Raw genomic sequence first — 21,657 nt, forward strand, 5'->3', positions numbered from 1 at the left:
CAGTCTTAGACACTTAATAATTGCCTAGCTGGGTGACCTTGGGCAAGTCACTTAACCCCACTACCTTAAATAAATAAAATTTTAAAAAAGAATTGCTCTAATACCTAGGATCTTTGAGTTATTTATTTCTCTACATTGTGCATTTAATTGATTCTACTGATTCACCTTTCTATTTCTTATTAAATAACATTATTTTGATAATTAGTATTTTTGATCTTTTGTTCTTCCAGGTGAATTTATATTATTTTTTCTAGTTCTATAAAGTAATTCTTTAATAATTTAATCTGTATAGCATTGAATAAGAAAATTGACTTAGGTGGTATTGTCATTTTTAGTATGTTGCCTCAGACAATTCTGAGCAATTAATATTTCACCAGTTATTTAGGATTGTGCTTATTTATGTGAAGAATATTTTGTAATTATATTCATATGGCTCCTGTGTATAACTTAGCAGGTATTCTCAAGCATTTTATACCATCTAATAATTTTTAAATAGAATTTCATTTTCTTCTTTTTCCTGCTGGGTTTTGATGGTAACCTACAGAAATGTTATTGAATTGTTTTAGTTTATTTAATATTCTATAACTATAACTAATTACTTCAACTACTTTTTTAGTTGACTCTCTGGATTCTCTAACTAAACCGCCATATCTCCTGCAAAAAGTTATAACATTGTTTCTTCATTCTTATGTTTATTTGTTGCTGGCATTGTTGCTACTTCCAAAGCTCACTGCTAGTATTGCCACTATGTGTGCACTCCAGGCTAGCCCTTACCCCTAGTGTTGCAGACCTCTCCTGTCTCACTCCAAGCTTTTATTGTATAAAGTACTCCAGAATTTGATTTGACATGTTATTTTAAAGTTGTTTGGAAGGGAATGTTATTCCACCTTCTTGACTCTGTCCCCCTTATCTGATGTTTTTTGTACTTTTAAAAATCTCTTTCTTTAGTTCATCTAGGAATCTGTGTTGAGCTTATGTCCAATCCACAATTTTCTCTGAAGTTTTGCTTATAGATGTTTTCAAGTCATTGTCATCTTCTGAGTATTTGCTCATTATAGTAACTTTTTATAGTCAGGTTCTTTTTTTTTTCTTGTTTGCTCACTTCTCCTGCTTCTTTTATTTACTTTGAACTAAATGTTAGATTGGGTTCTGTTCACCCTTATGCTGGGGAGGGACAACTGACCTAAGCTTCTATTTTTTTTTAAGTTCTGCTGCTTTTATAGCTAGGTCTGAGGGTTTGGAAAGCTTCCAAAATGATATGATCTGAGATAGGTTCTGGTCAATACCCTCCCAAGCTATAGTTTGTGAGGGCCCCCATTCCCTCACAAGTGCAACCACTCCTCTCCACCTTAGAACTGTGAAATGAAACAGGGTAAAGGACAATGAAACTATTAAATGGTATCTGATCCTGTGCTCAGTGCTAGCACAAGGGTCCACCTAGAATCATTTTCTGATCTGGTGTTCAACCTTGGGTATTGTGTGTTTCACACTGCCATCATTCCAGCCACCAGGCTTGCCTCCAGGACCCACAACTCGTACTATTCAGCCATACTAGGCTCTGAACTAGTTCTTTTGCAGTATCCATAGATTTCATTTCCTGATCTTCTAATATACTCCGGGCTGGGGAAAAAGTACTCGCAGTGACTTTGTGTTGATTATCCCTCTCAGAATTCTGTTTGACACCTTTTTTTTTAAAGTTATTTAGAGGGATAGGTTGAGAGGGCTGAAAATTATTCAATTTACTCTATTATCTTGGTTCCCCTCCCCACCAGATTATTTTTCTTGTTGTGCTACTTGTATCCTTCTCCATATGAAGGTGTTTCCCCATTTAATTTATTTTCTAGAAAAATATTGAAGTATTGAATAGTCATTTTCTTTTTCTTTTTTTGGTAAGGCAGTGGAGTTAAGTGACTTGTCCAAGGTCACACAGCTAGGTAATCATTAAATGTCTGAGGTTGGATTTGAAATCAGGTCTTCCTGACTCCAGGGCTGGTGCTCTATCCACCGAGCATACTAGCTGCACCCCATCATTTTCTATATTCAAAAGGAAAAACTGAAACCTTTACTGGGGATGTTATGCTTTACTTACATATATGTCATGGATTTATTTTATTCAGCAAACTGTTCCAGGAATAATAAAGAATTTCTCCAACCTTCTCTTCTGGCTCTAATTGATACTAAGATCCCCTCAATAATTTTTGCTAAAGTTCTTGAAGACTTAATTCATTTTAATTTCTTATTCATTGTCTCCAGAGAAGTTATGGCCCATAAATTTGGACACAGGCCAAGAAGTCTAAAGTTCTTGATTCTACTGACACTACAAGCCACCCAGCCCATCCACAGTGTTATGGTGCCTGAATATCCTTGCCTGTGAGGTGAGTAAAATGTTCTTTTATTCCCCCAAGAAGCAGAAATCTTGCTGAAGTCTCCCAAGCTTCCCCTCCAAATAACTGTAATTGACTAGTACTATAGAACATATATTCCTATGATGTAAATTCTACTTTCCAAGTGAAATAGTTTAAAGAAATGAAAATACAGATTCCATTTCTAAGGTGTTCCTGATTCTCTATTATTTCCATAATGAATGAATGTCAATGTACTAAGTGCTGTGAATATAAATAGAAAAGGCAAGGTAGTCTCTGCCCATGAAAGAATTTAAAAAGAGGACATCAAAATGCAGAAGGCACTAGTGGTCAGGGAAGGATGTTTTAGTCAAAGAAGACAGATAAATTATTTTAGATGCAAACTTCATCTGAAAGTTCATGCAACATTTCACATCTGTAGTACCCTTGACATCTTATATTCCAAAAAAATAGAAATTTATTTTTTTCTCCCTCCCACCTTTAACATCATGGGGGGGGGGGGAGAAAGAGAAGGAAAAAGAACAAATTCATGATAACAAATATGTATAGTCAAGTAAAAGATAATCTCCAGAAGCTTGAATTGAGAATTAGAATAAAATAAAAGTTGAGGTGTTTGTTTAACATATATATATGTAATTTTTCCTTTAGAAATAAGAACTTTAATATTATAGAATAAATCCTATACTATTTCTTTTTTTAAAATTTTTGTGAGTTCCTTTGTCCAAAGGGCAACAAAAATGTGCATACCCTTTGATCCAGCAATACCACTACTGGGTCTATACCCTGAAGAGATGAGGAAAAAGGGTAAAAGCATCACTTGTACAAAAATATTCAAAACAGTCCTGTTTGTGATGGCAAAAATTGGAAATTAAGTAAATGTCCTTCAACTGGGAAATGATTTAGCAAACTGTGGTATATGTATGGAACACTATTGTCTATTAGAAACCAGGAGGGATGGTAATTCAGGGAAGTCTGGAGGGATTTGTAAAAACTGATGCTGAGTGACATGAGCAGAACCAGAAAAACACTGTACACCCTAACAACAATATGGGGGTGATGTTCAACCTTGATGGACTCACTCATTCTATCAGTGCAACAATCAGGGACAATTTGGGGCTCTCTGCAATGGAGAATACCATCTGTATCCAGAGAAACAACTGTGGAGTTTGAACAAAAACCAAGGACTATTATCTTAAATTTAGAAAAAAAACTGATATCTTATTGTCTGATCTTTCTATCTCTTATACTTTATGTTTCTTCCTTAAGGATATGATTTCTCTCTCATTATACTCAATTTGGATCAATGTATGCCATGGAAACAATGTAAAGACTGACAAATTGCCTTCTGTGGGGGTGGGGAGGAGGGAATTAAGATTAGGGGGAAAATTGTAAAACTCAAAATAAAAATCTTTAATAAAAGAAGAAAAGGAAAAAAAAGAAAGAAAATTACATTGGAATTAGAAGGACAACTAGGTGGCACAATGGATAGAGCACTGGCCCTGGAGTCAGGAGAGCCTGAGTTCAAATTCGGCCTTGGACACTTAATAACCACCTACCTGTGTGACCTTGGGCAAGTCACTTAACCCCATTGCCTTAAATAAATAAAAAAATTTTTAAAGAATAAAAAAATTTTTTTATGAGTTTGAAATTCTCTCCTTCCCTTTAACATCTCTCCTATCCATTGAAAAAGCAAGCAATATCATGTAAACAAGCCATATAAAATATATTTATATTAATTATCTTACATAAAAGCAAGAAAAAGATAAAAAAGAAAATTAAAAATGCTTCAATTGATCAGAGTTGATCAATTCTCTATCTGGAGTTAGATAACTTTCCAGCATAAATCCTTTTAATTTGTCATATATTATTTTATTGCTCAAATTAGTTGTCTTTCATAATTGATTATTGTTATAATGCTGCTGTTTCCATGTATAATATTCTCCTAGTTATTTACTTCACTTTGTATCAGTTTATATAAGCCTTCCAAGGATTTGTTAAAATCATCCCCTTAATCATTTCTTATAGTATAATAGTATTTTATCACAGTCATATCACAACTTGTTCAGCTTTTCCCAATTGATGGATATCCCCTTAGTTTGCAATTCTTTGCCACCACAAAAAGAGAAGCTATTTTTAACATATTCTTTTTGTCTTGTTTTTCTTTTTTCTTTGATCTATTTTGGGATACAGATGTACCAGTGGCATTGGTGGGTTAAAGGGTATTCAGCTTTATAATCCTTTAGGTATAGTTACAAATTGTTCTCTAGAATGACCATACCAGTTCACAACTTCACCACAGTTTATTAATATACCAATTTATTTTATATCCCCTCCAGCATTTGTCATTTTCCTTTTCTATCATTTTAACCAACCCAGTAAGTGAGAGGTGGTTCTTCAAAGTTATTTTTCATTTGTATTTCTCTAATTACTAGTGATTTAGAGCAATTTTTTTCTTATGGCCACTAATAACTTTGATTTCATATCTCTGACCATTTATCAATTGGGGAATGTCTCATATTCTTATAAAGTTGACTCATTCCTTTACTTTAGAAATGAGACCTTGATCAAAGAAACTTGTTATTAAAATTCTCCCCCCTCCTCAGTTTCTTGCTTTCCTCCTAATTTTGACTACATTGGTTGTATTTGTGCAAAACTTTCAATTCTTCCAGTCTCAGACACTTAATAATTACCTAGCTGTGTGGCCTTGGGCAAGCCACTTAACCCCATTTGCCTTGCAAAAAAAAAAAACTAAAAAAAATTAAAAAGAACCTTTCAATTCTATATACATTATCAAAATTATCCATTTTTACCTCTTTTCCCTCTTTAACTCTTGCTTGGTCAAAATATTCCTTTATCCATAAAGCTGATAGGTAATTTTCCCCAATGTTCTCTTAATTTGCCAGGCTGCTTTCCAGTTTTCCCAGTAGTTTTTTTAATTAAAGATTTTATTCTTAATAATTACCTAGCTGTGTGGCCTTGGGCAAGCCACTTAACCCCGTTTGCCTTACAAAAATCTAAAAAAAAAAAGATTTTATTTATTTTGAGTTTTACAATTTTTCCCCTGATCTTACTTCCCTCCCCCCACCCCCCCCACAGAAAGCAATTTGTCAATCTTTACATTGTTTCCATGTCATACATTGATCCAAATTAAGTGTGATGAGAGAGAAATCATATCCTTAAGGAAGAAACTAAAAGTATAAGAGATAACAAGATTAGACAATAAGATATTGGGTTTTTTTTTTCTAAATTAAAGGGAGTAGTCCTTGAACTTTGTTCAAACTCTACGGTTCTTTATCTGGATACAGATGGTATTCTCCATTGCAGACAGCCCAAAATTTTCCCAGTAGTTTTTATCAAATAGTGAATTCTTGCCCCCAAAGCTTGGATCTTTGAGTTTATCAAACACTTGATTACTGAAATCATTTACATCTATATATTTGGTCTACCTAATCTGTCCCTCTGATAAACTTATTTTTATCTAGCATCAAGTCATTTTGATTACCATTTTATAGCATAGTTTGACATCTGGTACTGCTAAACCAGGTGCTAAGCCACCTTCTTTTACTTTTGTAATTGATTGACTCAATATCTTGACCTTTTATTCTGCTAGATGGATTTAAGTATTATTTTTCTAACTCAATAAAATGATTCTTTGGGAATTTGATTTGTACAGTACTAAATAAGTGAATTAAGTTAGATAGAATTGTTATTTTTTTATATTGACTTTTAAGTCAGCTTATATTCACTTGTGATTTGTGACCTTTCTATGAGTAATTAATATTTCTCCACTGTTTAGATCTATCTTTGTGTCAAAAGTTTTTTTAATTATGTTCATCATTTCTGTGTGGGAGTATGTCCTGGTAGGTAGACTTACAAGTATATTGTCTTAGTTATTTCTATATATGATAAATATTCAAATTGTGTTAAAATACTGATGTCAAGAAAACTTTCATACAAAGATCCTAGACTCTCTATTCAAAGTTATTGAAAATGAGCATGAAAGCATGTTAAAAATCTTACCAGACAGCTCAACCACAAACACTGTTATTGAACAATAAGGCTTCGAATTTGAAGTTCATAGATACCACTTTAAAAGACTGTAGGCACTGACAATGAAATATAAAGGCAGAGTGAATGCGTAGTTAACAACTCCCCAGTAAAGAGAAGATTATAAATAGGGAATATACTTTCCAGGGCCTCAGAGTCATTAAACCATATTAACCAACCTTAATAAATACCATGTCCAAAACAAGCTGCTTTTACTTCTCTGTGAACTACCATTCATATACTTTATATAATTTTATATCTTTTTAAATTTTTATTATCACTCACATATTATATATAATTATATCTTTTAATGTAGTTGGAATCATTGATATAAACTTTTAAGTGTATTATAATTGTAATATGAATTATTATTATAAATGGGTTTATGTATGTTATATATAATTATAGAAAGTTCTATACCTATAATACTCTATACTAATGGAAATATAATATACAGTTATAACTATAAGACACACACATACTTGTGTGCATTTCACAAAAGGAATTATGCTTGGTACTAAGGATAAGATTAAAAGGAAAAAATGGGGGCAGGGATGGAATCAATCTCTTTCCTTAAGGAGATTGCATTGCACTGCCAAGTAAATTTAACTACTTCAGATGTTCTAGTAAAGAAGTGACCAAAGAACAATAGTGAAAAATAGATGGTCACCAAATCCATAGATGTTTCATGTTCAGTCACTAAAGGAATGATAGAATAGAGGTTATGTCACTCACTAAAAGGGGAAAAGTTCATTTTATAATATAATAAGAAATAGTATTTCCTAAACACAAACACAATTATAAAATGTTACAAATTTGTGTCATTAACCATAAGAGGAATTAGGAATAAGATGTTAGATGGCCTTAAGCAAACCAAATCCACCTCATAACTAGAAAAACAACTCAAAATACAAGACCCTTTGATGATAGCAAGAAAAGCCCATTATTAGCAATTTAGAATATGGGTACACCTCATTTTATTGAGCTTCCCAGATGCTGCATTTTTACAAATTGAAGGTTTGTGGCAATCCTGCACTGAGCAACTCTATCGAACCATTTTTCCAACAGCATATGCTCACATTTTGTCTCTGTATCACATTTTGGTGGTTCTCACAATATTTCAAACTTTATTATTAATTATTATTATTATTATTATATCTGTTATGGTGATCTGTGATCATGATCTTTATTGTAATTGTTTTGAGGTGTCATTAGTCATGGCCATATAAGAGTGCAAACTTAATAAATGTTTTGTGTGTTCTGACTACTCCCCTGCCCTTCCTTGGGCTTCCTTATTTCCTAAGACACAACAATATTGAAATTAGGCCAATTAATGACTCTTCAATGGTCTCTAAGTATTCAGTGAAAGGAAGAGTAAGTTGATGTGGCAAACTTCATTGTTGTCTTATTTTAAGAAGCTGCTACAGCTAACCTTCTGTAACCTTCAGTCAGCAGCCAACAACATTAAGACCTTCCACCAGCAAAAACATAACAACTTGCTGAATTGGGTGATTGTTATCATTTGGGGGGGGTCAATTAAGGCATATGCATTTTAGACCTAATACTATTGCACATTTAATAGACTATGGTATTATATAAACATAACTTTTATATGCACTGGGAAACAAAAAAAAAATCACCTGACTCAACTTCTTGTAATATTCATTTTATTGCAGTAGTCTGGAAATAAACCTTCAATATCTCCAAGGTATGCATGTTAATAAAACTTTATTCCATACACTCTCACAAAAAAAAGAGAAAAAAAGATAATGGAGATGTATATCTCGGAGCAAGCTGTTTATTAGATACAACAAGAGATTTTCCACAGATATTTAGAGTTATACAGAAAACACAATTGTGCTGGGTTCATAATTAGTAAGCCACTGGCCTTGGGAACAGTTTATCTTCCAGAGGAAGGAAAACAGACTTTTAAATACATTGATCTATCAGTGGCCTTAAACAGAGCTGGGAGGATCTGAAACAGGATAGACACTGTCTTGAGCAAGAATGGAAATAAAGAGGGGTGGCTAGGTGGCCAAGTGGATAGAGCACTGGCCCTGGAGTCAGGAGTACCTGAGTTCAAATCCAACCTCAGACATTTATAATTACTTAGCTGTGTGGCCTTGATCCCATTGCCTGGCAAAACAAAAAGAATGGGAATAAAGGAAAGAAGGCAGACCACAGGGGTTAGAGGTGGCTTATCATGGAAATGGAGACATTCCAAAATGGAGTTGTCATCCAGCATCTTTACACCAGCCAAGACCTACATATAAAGTGAAAAAAAAAATTTCTGGGCCCTAATACCTGCCATCCCTTTCTTTACCATTCTGCACACTATCTGTTCATCAGAAATGGACACTGCCTCCTGCCCTGCATCATTTTGTCCCAATGGAACCAAGAAATAATGACTCCAAGATGGTCTCAAAGGAAATCTTCTCATATACCCTTTATCTCTGTATCATGACCATGACTTCTATTCATTCATCTCATCCTGGTTCCAATCTAATTCTCCTGCCCAACAAAGGGAAAAGAGTATTTCTCTTTCTCTGTTCCTATGTTTCTCTTCTTTGAAGATGTTTCCATTTCTAATATTTTTGCATATCTAAAATTAACACATTCAGATCTTGGAAAGGAATGATCAGTCAGATGATATTCCCAAACATACAACATTGGAGAGCTCTGGGGTGCACATATAGGGGTCTACAGCACAGGAAAATATAAAATAAAATGGGCAAAAGAATTAAACTGGAACTAGGATGAGACAAATAATCAGGCATCAGAGTCATGATAGAGAAGTAGAGGTTCCAAATGAGATGAATTCTGAATGATTTCCCATGGAACCAGGTTGGAGTTATCATTCCTTAGTTCCATCGATGCAAAATGATGCAGGAAGGAGGCAGTGTCCAGTTCTGTTGTGCAATCACTGTACAGAATGGTAGGGGAAAAAAGGGTGGCAGCTGCTAGAGTACTGAAGTTCTTTTGTCATGTTATGTTTAAGTCTTGTTTGGTATTCTGAGGGTAGATGACAATCTGATTTGTAGCAGTTCCTGGGATTGACATCTCCACTGGGATGGTAGTACACTTTTCTCACTGATGGACCTAGTTTTTTCCCTGAAAATTATAATCAGAGTACCAGGTGGTTGGAGAAACCTTTGAATTACTGATAAGTAGACTATAGATTCATTAACCCCAGATCATAGTTATTATGATCTGATCTGTTAACTAGAGACCTATCAGAGATTTAGAAACTTATAAGTTGATAAGAGTATGCTTTTTTGTTCAAAATATCCTCAATTTAGGGGCAGCTAGGTGGCGCAGTGGACAGAGTACTGGCCTTGGAGTCAGGAGTACCTGGGTTCAAATCCGACCTCAGACACTTAATAATTACCTAGCCATGTGGCCTTGGGCAAGTCACTTAACCCCATTGCCTTGAAAAAAAATCTAAAAAAAAATCCTCAATTTATAATGGAGTTTTAGGAAGCATAGTTCAGTATCAACTATTTTATTTATAAAAATTAATTTATAATTAATTTATAAAAATAATTATAAATAATTTCTAAAAATTCTTACTTCTCCCTAAAATTCAGGTGGAGGTATAGTCAGTAAGGATGTTATTCTCTCACAATTTTTCTTATAATTTATTCAGGAAAGTGGTGCTTCTATCACCATCAAGCAAAAGATGCTAAATCTGGAACTAAAGTATTGGGGGGGGGGGCGGTTCTGTTGCAACATAGACTTTCTACAATGAAATCTCCAATCTATCCTAAATATTTGCAAAAAGTTAAAAATATATATTTAAAACAGCAATTGACATTGGAAAAATTTGCATATTTACAAAAGTTCTCATGCTTATTTCATCTTTGTGGGTTTCCTGATTTTTCTCAAAGAGGGAACAGTTCAAGCATTACTGTTGGTCTTACAAAAGGTATCTTAAAGCAACTATCTTCTAATTGTTTCGATTTTAATTCTCCATCACCCACCCTGCATCATGCACACAGCATGATTTTGAGAAGAGGATAGGACACACACACACAAAAAAAAGAATCAGTAAAAGTCTTTTGGGTCCTCTCAGTTTTTAGACCAAGATTTACCATTATTATTTACCAAAACATTCCTTAATGGACTCCATAGCTCATATTAGCATCCTTGAGTATTTGGGATTACTTAAACTTTGGTAATACAATTAGTTGATTTTGTAAAAAAAAAAATTATTTCACTCCTATATATCATTGTTTAAATATACATCGTATAATTTAACGATAAGACATCCACTGGTCAGAGGACTATGAGAAGGGTAATGGGACATAGTTGAAAATATATAGACATCTGTCAAATCAGAAACTGAGAATTGCCAACTGATCTTACACCAGGGAAGTTAAAAAATTTTTCTGTATCAAACTAGGTAAAAGTCAGAAAATAATTTGGAATAGTAATGGTATATAACTCAAGTTGCTACATTACTCAAGGACTATAAGGGATAGACCCATGACTTCACAGAAGTATTCAGAGGAGAGAAGCAAAACAATTGGATTAGGGAATGGGAGACATATTTTAGAATAGTGTTTCCATTTTCTTCATGGATACCTGCCATCCTAATTATCTCATAGCAGATCTAAGTCAATGATATGATGAAATTTGTCTAATTTCCATTGACATTTGGAAAGATTTCCTTCATTAAACCAGTGTGATATAGAGGAGTAGAATCAGAGGATCTGGATTTTGGTTTTATCATTTATCACTGTGGCCTTGAGTAAATTACTCTTTACTGGACTTCATCTGTAAATTTGAATTGTTTGACTACTGATTACAGAGATTACTTCCAAACTTAAATTCTATTACCTTAACTCCTTGAATGTGGGGGCTATTTTTTTACCTTTTTCTCTATTTCCAGTGCCTGGATAGTGCCTGGTACATAGATGGCTCAAAAGAAATGTTTATTGAATGAAAATAAATTCAAGGTCTAAGCCTTCCTTTTTGATCAGAACATTGAAATCACAGTTCACAGCAGCATCTAGTGGAACTAGATGGTATCACAGCTTAAGTAGTACCAGGAAAGAAGGGGAAAAAATTGTAACTTATTCTGGTATGTTTAAAACTGTTTAGAATCTGTCATTTATTTCCTAATATTTCCTAAGTGAGAGCTATAATGGTGTGCTTTAGTTGTTGGGGTTTTTTTGCATTTCTCACATTTATAAAATAATTGAGAATTTATGGGAACTTAACTGAAATAAGTATATTGATCAATGATACTTAAGGCCTCATGTCCACATTAATCAGTTTCAAATTTTTCATATATATATATATATATATATATATATATATATCTTCCATTCAATTCACATGCCAATCAACACAATTTTTCTCAAAATTAATACAGTAGGATCAAAAGTAAAGGATTAAAAATAGAAAATTTAAAAGTAATCATTGCAACTCTATCATCAATGATTGGTTAGATAGAAAATAAATCTTAAGGAAAAATTTCCTTGAATACTTTATTCTCTTTTTTGAAATGATTATCTTTAGTTATTTTTACACTGAATTATAAGAATTATATGGCACAAGTCCTAATTTTATGTCAATCAAAAAGCATTTATTAAACCTTATGTTCCAGCACAGTGCTGAGCATTAAGAATACAAAGAAAAATAAAAACTATCTCTTCCCCCAAGTTGTTTACATTCTAATATATTATGTTCTATCAGATGTAATAAAAATTTCTAGGATAATAAATATTGAAATGAAATTTATATTCGGGAATAATCTGATCTTACTCCAGTGGTAAGAAATATGAAAGAATTTGTATATTTTCTTATCAGTTAAGACAAGAATTACAATTAGGATCTCCATCTGGATCCACCTCACCCTCCTTCCATACACAAAGATAGTATACTACAGTCATGGAATTATAAAGCATCATAAATCTAGAGTTGGAAGGAACATCAGAAACCATCTAATAAACCCCTATTAAGATGAATCAGTGGAATCCTAGGGACTTGTCCAAAGTCAAATAGAGCATCAAATAATGCAAAGGTGGATTTTAACCCAGAACCTATGTCAGATCAGGATACTCATTTTAAGTCTTCAATAGTATTTTAATCATTTACCATGAACCAGGCACTATGCTAATTACTGAGAATATAAATACAAGAAGAAAAATTATTCCTGCCCTCAAGGAGCTTACTTTCTAAGAAGACATAAAACGAAGTTGAAAGGTAGAGATGGAGTAGGGTGGTACTTCCAATGAGAAAAGTCCAGCAAAATAGTGAAAATTGTTCTCCCTGCTAATCGCAATATATTACAATTCTGATGCTAAATTTTCCTTTCCAATAAACAGGGATTTGCTTCCAGTCACCCTTTAATTAGGTACAATGTGAAAATAAGGGTTTTGGTCAAGAAAAACTGCAAGATAGTCTCTTCTTAATCTTCTCAACTCTAGTCAGTTGAGGTGGCAGAAATGAAGACAGACAAGAGAGAAAGGAGAATTGCTGACATTGTAAACTAACTAGAGATCAAATTGTAAATGTAATATATTGTAAATTTCTGAGTTAGAATTTGAATATTTTTATAAATTCTGTAATATCTCAGTGGACTTTTGGTAAGGAAGGAAGAATGAGCTTTCAGGGTGAAAAGGTATGGGAGAGAAAGTCATAAATATGAGTTGGAGGGGAACTAGCTAATGTTAAAATCCACTAGTGAATACAAGCTCTTAAATTTGGTCCAGCAGTAACTAGTTCATGTAGTGAAAACTAATTTAAATATTATGGAGGTAACCTTATTAATAGAAGAGCTACAAGAAGAACATCAAATTAAGAATTTATAATTCACCTAAAAGTTCAGAGAATTTCAATTTTTATATACCACTTGCTCATTGTATCTTGATTTGAACCTTGTACCTGACATGGATAATACTAAATCTCTCCTGTATAAATTTTCTTACACTCTACTAATCAATTGCAAATCTTTTCCAATTTTTATTACTCAACTTTGCCTCTAATTTCTGTAAATAATTCAGATCATTTAGACCATTCACAGAAGAAAATACAATGGTAAGGTAAAACATCCTCCTAAGATTAAATATTTACCTGATAAGGTCTAAAGGCTATAGAATGCAAATCATTTTCCCCCTTTGCTTTAAGGCTCTCTTAGCATTCTCTGGTTGATACTAAAACAATTGATGAATCTATCACCTACTAACATGTAATCTTAACCCTAGGAGGCTACAAATCATCTCCCTTTCTTAACAGAAGTCCACTAAGATATTTCAGCATTTACAAAAACATTCAAATTGTAACTCAGACATTTACAATAAAGATATTACATTTACGAATTTGGTCTCTAGCTATCTCTAGCTATCATTCTTCTTTCTCTCCTTTCTGTCTTCATTTCTCCCACCTCAACTGGCTAGGGCTGAAAAGGTTGAGACTATCTTGCAGTTTTTCCTGACCATTTTAAAACCTTACCTCCCACTGCACCTAATTAAAGGGTGAGTAGAAGCAAGTCTTATTTATTGGTAAGGAAAATTTAGAATCAGAATTGTAACATATTGCAATTGGCAGGGAGAGCTATTTTCACTTTTTGATTCATTAATTAATCATGCATGATTTTAATTTTTCAAATTACCATCTCTTTAGATTAAGACAGTTTAGAAGAGGCTAACAGCAAATTAATGACATCAGTATAATCTTGCTCACCAACCTAAGCTCCCTTAGCTTCCTCCAGCTTTTCTTTGAAAAGTTAGGGGAATGTATTGAGACAGGAGTCAGGGGTCTCACATGGATAAGGAGTTGGAGTTTTCTGATTATCAAACCCCATAGACACATCTGTAGAAATAAATATTGTAACCAACTGTAGGACAGCTTTTCAAATTTATGGTGAAATTTTTGATCCTTAGAGCTACCCAAATATGATAATAAGCCATTTGTTAAAGATATTGATTTGACTGGGCCAATCCCAGCTCACAAGAGGTTTTTAACTCAAAGGATCCCTCTTGGGGCAAAGGATATCTATTCTCTGAAGCTAATCCTGTCCAAACATTTTCACAATGATTTTAAAAACTAAACTTTAGATGATTTGAATTCCTGGAAGGGAATCTTTTCCAATTTATCCAGGAGGCAATCCAGATTGGTTCTTTAGATGAATAGACTGACTAGATTCCATACTTTAGAGTAAAACGTTTTGCCAGGAATATTTGAACCAGAATCTAAAAAAAGCCCCCCCCCCCACAAAAAAGAAACTTTTTATTCAATTCATTGAATCCTTCAAAATAAATTTTCATGTCAGACCAAAACTTTGTTGTTGTTGGCAACTGGAAAAGAGTGATATCCTCAGATTATTTCTGACCTACCTCAATTTTAACAGGACCAGAAAGATGATCTCTGATTAAACCACAGTAATGTTAAACCAGACCAGACAAAACCACTGAGACATTTTCAAAATGTTTAACAAATATCACTGGGCTAGTCTATTCAAAATGACCTTAATTTAGACTTCCCAGTGATTAACCACCCCGGGATCAATCTTAATTCCCATTGACTAACACTGATCCTCCAATGATGAACCCAAGACTAAGAGACAATAGTCAGGTCTGAAAGCCAAAAAATTACACAAGATATTGAAGCAAGGGCAGCTAGGTGGCACAATGGATAGAGCACCGTCCCTGGAGTCAGGAATACCTGGGTTCAAATGTGGCCTCAGGCACTTAATAATTACCTAGCTATGTGGCATTGGGCAAGTAACTTAACCCCATTGCCTAGCAAAAACTATTAAAAAAAAAACTAGAAGATACTGACGCAAAGTTTTAGAAAATACATGCCTTATTCTGCCTAGTTAAAAGTCAGAGTTTCTTAGTGTAGTCCTTACTAAAACCACCTGAATCATAGTGCATAAGCAACCCACCTAGTTGACTCATGGTAGCTGTTCCCATTATTTCTAATTCATTATTGACCTTTACCTTCCCCATAATCATTTTTTCACCCCATTTGCCTTGAAATCTATTGCATAGGTACACATCCTCTCAGTGTCAGCAGCTGTCATTTCCCTTCTTTTAATGTAAGTTGATTATGCCTGTCCTTCATTCTCAAAAAAGACCATGACATCAGGGAGGTGATGCCATGACAAGTTCATGAATTGAATTTGAGTTAGGAGGTGCTATGCTAAATCACCTATCTCATTTTCTCCTTCTAGGAGTCAGGAGGACCTGAGTCCAAATTTGGCCTCAGACACTTAATATTTACTTAGCTGTGCGAACTTGGGCAAGTCATTTAACCCCATTGTCTTGCAAAAACAAACACACAAAAAGTCCTCATCTCCCTTTATCTGTATCTTTCTTTTCACATGAAAACATTCATCCTACCACTAAAATATGATTTTTTTCTTTCTTTCTCTCACTTTTCATTCTCCTTTTCTTCCTCAACTTTTGTCCTGTTGGCTCTCTTCTACAGGAGTCATTTTCTCATTATTAGCCTTTGATTTTATTATGGTACATCATATATTCTCCTCTATCTTCTTTCTTGCCTTTCTATAATATAGATTCTACTATTTTATAATTAAGTCCTGAAATAAAACTGATTCACCTGTAGGCAAAGTGTTGTGAGGTTTAGTCCATGATGATACAAGTCTGTTTCTCCACCATTTCATCTATTTAACATCTGATTTCACCCTGATGTCCTTTTGTTTAGAAATAAATCTCTTAAAGAGCTCTTTATTATTTTGTTGTCATTATCATCCTTGTTTGTGCTATTTATTTACATTCCTTTTATTTACATTGTCTGGAGTGTTTGAGAAGCAAATGATGTGAGATTTGGTTTTGTTTCTAGGAATACCTGGAACATTGTATTGAGTATCCATCTTCTAGGACTTCTGGAGAAACGAAACTAACTCCAGCTAGTTATATATAATCATATATGTGTGTCATGCTCCAGTTCCCTCTGTTTCCCAATTCTCCAGTTGAGTTTTATAGTATAACAGAGTGCTAACTACCAAACTGTTGTCAAAACCTAAATAAGTTTTTGCCTTTTGGATTTTTACAACCCTTGGGATGAAAAGGTGGGATGCAATCATGTGATGGTTTGTGACCATCACAAAGAGCTGGATGGTTAGTTGATGGAGGGTTTGTAACTTAGGAGTTGACCTCCTCACTTGTTAGTGTATTTAATTTTTACCTTGTTTGGATTTTTAGTTCTTAGACCATGGAAACGGATGAAATTGCTTTATTTCTTGTGCATAATTCTTATTTTTGAGAGCTCCTAAGGATCAGAGAGAATACTAAGTCCTCCATCTTTTTTGTGTATGTGACCAAGAAAGCTTCTTCAACACTACCCCCCCTTCCTTAGATTTGAATGAATACCCAGAATAATCCAAAAGTAGAAAAGAAATGATTAGAACCAACATTCAGTCATACTGAGATTTGCTCCAATGGGGGAAAGGTGATTATTTTCTGCTTTGATTCAGTAATAATAGGAATTCAATGGGATCATTAAATATATTTGAATCTCAGAGATTTTTAACTTCTTGGCCATACTTTTTAGTCTACATCAAACATGATGTTGAGATCCCCAAAAATTACACAGCTGTTGTGAGTGGGCTTTATCTGTACCCTAAGGATTACTGTACTACCAGCAATCATATTCTATTCCTATTTATTTTACTTCTTTTAGTTTATAATTTGCTCACATCCAAAGTAACTAATTTAGTTAAGTAAACTAAAAGATGATCATAGGAGGAAAAAGATTACAACCTAATATAGAATATAATAAAGAAAAAAAATCATGTGGTTGAATTTAAACATGTCACATGGACCATAGGATCATAGAGGAGACTTAGAGAGACCATTGTCAAAAGGCAATTACTTCACAAAACTTAAATTGAAAACCAGATTTTTTAACAAGAGAAATATACCCCAAAAGTTCACAAACCATACATAAATTTGCATTTTTAAAATAACAGGACAAAGAAGGAAGGAGATACCAGAAATCTCCACCAAACCCCTCCTGAAAGGCAATAGCTAAAGCCCCATTCTTTCCTCTTGAGAACTAAAGATAGGATGGTCTGCTTACCTATACAACCGGACATGTGGTTTCCTAGTCTAGTGCAGACAAACTGGCACCTGTGTTGGCTCCCAGGGACACACTAATTTGTAATGCAAACAACAAATTATGACTCCTGCAAATTCTAAGTCCAGTATTTCTGGAAAGTAAAAAGTTCAGGGACTCCTTAATAGTCCTTAATACCATCTAGGTCAACTCTCTCATTTTACAGCTGGGCAAACTGAGGCCCAGAAATATTTGCCCCATAGATACTAAAAGCAAAACAGGATTTGACCTCAGATCCTCAGATTCCAAGTCCAGCTCTTCTCGTACTGTATCAAACTAAATACTTAAAATATGAACTAGAACTATGTGGGGTTCCCATTTCATAAATAATAACCCAGATTTTCTTTTTTTTTTCTATTTTCCTTTTTTTTTGGTTGAGATTGGGTCTCCCTGTCTCTTGAATCTTAAATTTCAGCAGCCACTCATAAGCCTGAACTCCATGCTGATCAGCATAGTAGTTTTGACCTGCTCTGTTTCTAACCTTGGTTGGTTCACCTCTTCTTAGTCAGCCTGAAGGGCTTCTCACCCTTTACCCATCCTTACCTTGTGTGGTTCATCATATTGGTGCCAGGCTTAGGTAGGCTCCCAAATGCAGCTCAGAACTCCTGAGGTCAAATGACTCAGCAGCAGCAAGCCCAACCAAAATCCAGATTTTCTGAAGCAAAAGGTTAGGAAGAGCATTGTTTGACATTTTGCATTTAATCAATCAACAAGTATTCATTAAGGACATACTCTATAGCAAGTACTGCCATAGATGCTGATACAATCCCTGCGGGGAGGAAGATTACATTTTAAAGGGGAAGAACATCGGTATATTTTGAATGGGGAAAAAAGAGATTAAATCCAAATTAATTAAGTACAAAGTTGTTTGGGTATAAGGGGTGATGAAGTTCTGAACTAAGGTAAAAACTGTCTGAACTAAGAGGCTAAGTTGAATCTTAAGCAAATATTTGGAAAGGGAGATTTCCTTTTGATCTAAGTTGTGCATCATTTTATTTTATTTGCAGTGAATTTAGTGGTTAATGTTTAAAAAATACTTACTTTCCTTTTTTCTTTTTTTGTAAGACAGTACTTTTATTAGAGCTTCTGAAAGGGAGTGATTCAAGTATGCCTCAAAGGAAGAGAGGAAGGAAAGAAGGAAGGAATGAAGGAAAGAAGGAAAGAAAATATACATTTAGTGCCTACTATGTTCCAGTTGCTTCATTCAGTGCCTTATTTTTAAGGTTGGAAAAACTAAAGATCAGAAAGAAAAAGTAACTTACCCAAAGTCAAGCATGTTACAAATAAAAAGACCAGGATCTTCTAAGGCAAGATTTATTTTCATTCAACTACACTAGATACCATTACCAATTGAAAAATTTATGTCAATATTTATGTCAAGAACCTTAGAGTTCATCCAATTTTATTTCATGGATGAGAAAAAAGAGACCTAAAGAGACTGGTCTGAGATTTGAACCCAGGACTTTTGATGCTTTAGTCTTTATTCTCTGCCCTACTCTAGCATAAGTATTTTAGCTGAGAAAAAAATAACTAAAATGACTTCTCCTTTATGAAGGATATTGATAAGCCAGAGAATGTCCAAAGAAGGATAGCCAGGGGGCGGCTAGGTGGCGCAGTGGATAAAGCACCAGCCCTGGAGTTAGGAGTACCTGGGTTCAAAACTGGTCTCAGACACTTAATAATTACCAAGCTGTGTGGCCTTGGGCAAGCCACTTAACCCAGTTTGTCTTGCAAAAAGCCTAAAAAAAAAAAAAAAAGAATAGCCAGGCTGGAAATACTCCTCTATTTCATAAAAATCACTTAAAGGACCTGGGCCTGTACAGAATGGAGGCAAAAAAGACTTAATGCAAACAAGTATTTGAAGGATTCTCATATAAAAGAAGGATTTATTTTGTTTGGCCCCAGAAGGAGCAATGTATGTTTATTGCAAAGAGACAAATTTAGGTTTGACATAAAGAAACAACTTATTTACAGTTAGATTTGTCTAAGAAAGTAGAATGGGAAGTGATAACTTTCTTCTTGGAAGTTTTCAGTCAAGTATTATAAAGCACCTACCATGCATCAGGAACTATGCTAGGTGCTGGAGATACAAAGACAGAAAAGAAACAGTCTCTGATCTCGAGGATTTTCTACTCTATTAGGATATATAATATTTGTAAGCATATGTAATAAATATATAAATGGAAAATAATTTAAGGAAATTAAGGGATCAGGAAAGCCCCCACATATAATTCTGGTGCTACCTGAGCAGAATTTTGAAGTAATTCTTGAAGTAAATCCTTATAGGTAGAGATAAGAAAGATGTACAATCCTAGGAATGAGATACGGCACAGAGACAGGAAATGAAATATGGGGACAAAAAAAATGAACAATTTGAAGGTCCTTTTCTCCAGTAAAATTCTTTGACTCTGACTTAGTCATCATAAATTGTCATTTGCATTTGTCTCCCAGAATTAGATGACAAATAGATTAAGTGCTGTTTTGACTAGTATCAGAAACTTGCAAATTTCCTTACAGTTATGGAATGGACACTTTGGCGATTGCCACATCTTGTCTAGTCTGCCTCTATAACATCTTAAGCATCCTTCTTCTCTCTCTACTCATCATGAAGTTCAGACCATCATCATTTCTATCACAATAGTCTGTTATATCTGGTTTTCAATCTTTTCCCTCTCATACTCCATACAGCTGCTGAGTTGATTCCCTAAAACACAGATCTGATTATGTATTCTGGGCTGAATCTTACTCCTACCACTATTTTGTTGCTCAGTGAGACATAGAAGCAAAGGAGAAGGATTAAGTGCAATTAAACATAAGCAAAATTGGTTCTCAGGAATTATGACCAGAGTTAGCCTTATGAATGAGTAGACAGTCATCTGGCATTATTGATTTTGGGATTTCCTGACCTTTCTCCTTCTCTCCCTCTCCCAAAATAAAATTCCTTTTCTATTGGAGGTATGAAACTTTCTAATTACAGATTCATTCCTTTGCTTTGAGGAAGACCAATGTCATCAAGAGTTATGTCTTGACTTAGTAATATTTTATTTAAGTGAGACAGAATTGTGCAAAGTCATAAGCCTTACTCTCTCTTTCTAAGTCATTAAAGTCCAGTGGCAAGACAAGAGTCAAGATGACTGGTGATGGTCCAGGATGCAGTGGATTGATTATCTTGGTATCTTTGATGCCTGACCAAGCTCTAATCATCCCACAGCATCTACTTCAACTTCCTTCATCCATCCATTCCACTGAGTGGTCTGCACATACTTGAGGTAGACATCCTCCTAGCTCACTAATAGGTTCACGGCCTGTCAGTTACCCTGAACCTGGTTTAGCCTGTCTACAGTTTGCCAGGGAATGGCCATTGAGCAATGTACAACTTCTTGTTGCTGCTTATTTTGCCAAAATCAGTTTCTATTCCTTGTTACAAGGTAGGATAATGGTCATTACTGGGACCTGAGTTCTTCTACCTTAAACTGGGACAGCAGCCATGAGAACTATTTTCCACCTTTTGAGGGGGTCTGACAAAAAACACCTCTATAACATACTGGACCTCCTGATTGTGTGTGACTGAGCTACCGCTGCCTTTCTGGTACCCAACTGGAGCAATACTGTGCTTTTACTATAGCAGCCTAACTCTGCTTTTCTGAGTAAAGAAAAAGCAAACTGGGCGGCTAGGTGGCGTAGTGGATAAAGCACTGGCCCTGGAGTCAGGAGTACCTGGGTTCAAATCTGATCTCAGACACTTAATAATTACCTAGCTGTGTGGCCTTGGGCAAGCCACTTAACCCCATTTGCCTTGCAAAAAACCTAAAAAAAAAAAAGCAAGGGAGAGTGTACACTCCATGTGTATTTCATGGGAACAGTAGCCATTTATTTCTGCTATAGTTGTTTAAAGGTACCTGGGACCTGAGCTGTGAGCCCATAAACTTTGCCTTCCTAGAAGTGCCCAAGTGTTACAATCCACAATCCACAATTCAGAGGTGAGAGTAGTAGCTTTAAAAACTGATAAACATCCCGCTCTGTCCTCAGCTGGAGAGTGCTGATTAACTGTCCATGGTTTCTGAGTCCTGTATCTTTGTTCATGGCCCACATTTCACCACATCAAGTTGCTGGGGTCCATGCCACTGGGATTTCTGTCTTAGCCTCTGTCCCTGGTCCT

General features: G+C 34.7%; 1 long non-coding RNA gene across 3 annotated transcripts in view; it reads right to left on the reverse strand.

The window, feature by feature from the left end:
• Nucleotides 1-21,657, reverse strand: part of LOC141506827 (uncharacterized) — a 222,542-nt gene that overhangs the window by 143,779 nt on the left and 57,106 nt on the right. For all 3 annotated transcript variants that reach the window (XR_012473979.1, XR_012473980.1, XR_012473978.1), the window contains one exon: nucleotides 18,042-18,153. This is a non-coding gene — a long non-coding RNA (uncharacterized LOC141506827). The remainder of the gene's footprint in view (nucleotides 1-18,041; nucleotides 18,154-21,657) is intronic.

The sequence above is a fragment of the Macrotis lagotis genome, chromosome 1, assembly GCF_037893015.1.
Source record: "Macrotis lagotis isolate mMagLag1 chromosome 1, bilby.v1.9.chrom.fasta, whole genome shotgun sequence".
Taxonomy (NCBI): Eukaryota; Metazoa; Chordata; class Mammalia; order Peramelemorphia; family Peramelidae; genus Macrotis; species Macrotis lagotis.